General features: G+C 48.6%; 1 protein-coding gene and 1 long non-coding RNA gene across 2 annotated transcripts in view; both read left to right on the forward strand.

Moving 5' to 3' along the window:
- Nucleotides 1-1,320, forward strand: part of LOC123971238 (NLR family CARD domain-containing protein 3-like) — a 427,855-nt gene that overhangs the window by 118,445 nt on the left and 308,090 nt on the right. The gene's annotated exons all lie outside the window — the stretch shown is intronic.
- Nucleotides 382-1,320, forward strand: part of LOC123972434 — a 1,878-nt gene continuing 939 nt past the window's right edge. The window contains exons 1-3 of the long non-coding RNA XR_006825409.1: nt 382-505; nt 678-767; nt 850-964. This is a non-coding gene — a long non-coding RNA (uncharacterized LOC123972434). The remainder of the gene's footprint in view (nt 506-677; nt 768-849; nt 965-1,320) is intronic.

Below are 1,320 nucleotides of genomic sequence, written 5' to 3' on the forward strand. Positions count from 1 at the left end.
AGAGAGAGGAGAGAACAGGCAGCACAGAGGAGAGAACAGGCAGCACAGAGGAGAGAACAGGCAGCACAGAGGAGAGAGAGGAGAGAACAGGCAGCACAGAGGAGAGAGAGGAGAGAACAGGCAGCACAGAGGAGAGAACAGGCAGCACAGAGGAGAGAACAGGCAGCACAGAGGAGAGAGAGGAGAGAACAGGCAGCACAGAGGAGAGAACAGGCAGAGAGAGGAGAGAACAGGCAGCACAGAGGAGAGAGAGGAGAGAACAGGCAGCACAGAGGAGAGAACAGGCAGCACAGAGGAGAGAGAGGAGAGAACAGGCAGCACAGAGGAGAGAACAGGCAGCACAGAGGAGAGAGAGGAGAGAACAGGCAGCACAGAGGAGAGAACAGGCAGCACAGAGGAGAGAGAGTAATTGTGATGTAATGTTTCAGGGGAGGCAACCCTGACAGACGCTCTGTCAGCTGCTGGAAAAACCTACGAGGAGATCGCAGAGATCGTCTCACAGCAGGTACATGTACTCACTACATATAGTACTACTATACTGTCATATGTTACTGTGATACTCTGAAATGAGCTACATAAAGACAGCATTTTTGTAGTATTTAAAGAGTGACAGCAGTATTTTAAATAATACTACTATATGACATGTCGTCTGACCTCTGCTGACCTTTGACCTTCAGCCTCAGAAGGACCTTCAGTTTCTATTGGAGACCAACTGCGAGTACAAAAGCCTGCTGGGATGTTTCCCAGAAATTATCGCTGTACACAAGGTAGTACACCCTGCAGTACTAATACACACTGCAGCACTAATACACACTGCAGTACTAAAACAGCAATACTGTGTGTGTTCAGGCTGCAGTGGAGAAGGTGAAGGAAGCCGATCGAATGATTTCTGCAGGAAAAATCAACAACAACGACAGGAAGTGCATGAACCGACGAATCAGCTGCATGAGCTACTCACTGCAGGGTAAGGGTACCACACAGTACCACACAGTACCACACAGTACCACACAGTACTACACACCACAGACACAAACGAATTAGCTGCATGAGCTATTACACACAATACTCAATTCAATTCAGTTTTATTTATATAGTTATCTCACAGCGCTTTTCATAAAAGAGCAGGTCTAGACCGAACTCTATGATGCTATTTACAGAAGCCCAACAGTTCCCACCAAGAGCAGCACTAGGAGACAGAGGCAAGGAAAAACTTCCTTTAAGAGGCAGAAACCTCGAGCAGAACCATGACTCAGGGTGGGCGGCCGAGAGAGAGAGAGAGAGAGCGAGGGGGAGAGAGGGAGAGAGAGAGCGAGGGGGAGA

The sequence above is a fragment of the Micropterus dolomieu genome, linkage group LG01, assembly GCF_021292245.1.
Source record: "Micropterus dolomieu isolate WLL.071019.BEF.003 ecotype Adirondacks linkage group LG01, ASM2129224v1, whole genome shotgun sequence".
Classification (NCBI taxonomy): domain Eukaryota; kingdom Metazoa; phylum Chordata; class Actinopteri; order Centrarchiformes; family Centrarchidae; genus Micropterus; species Micropterus dolomieu.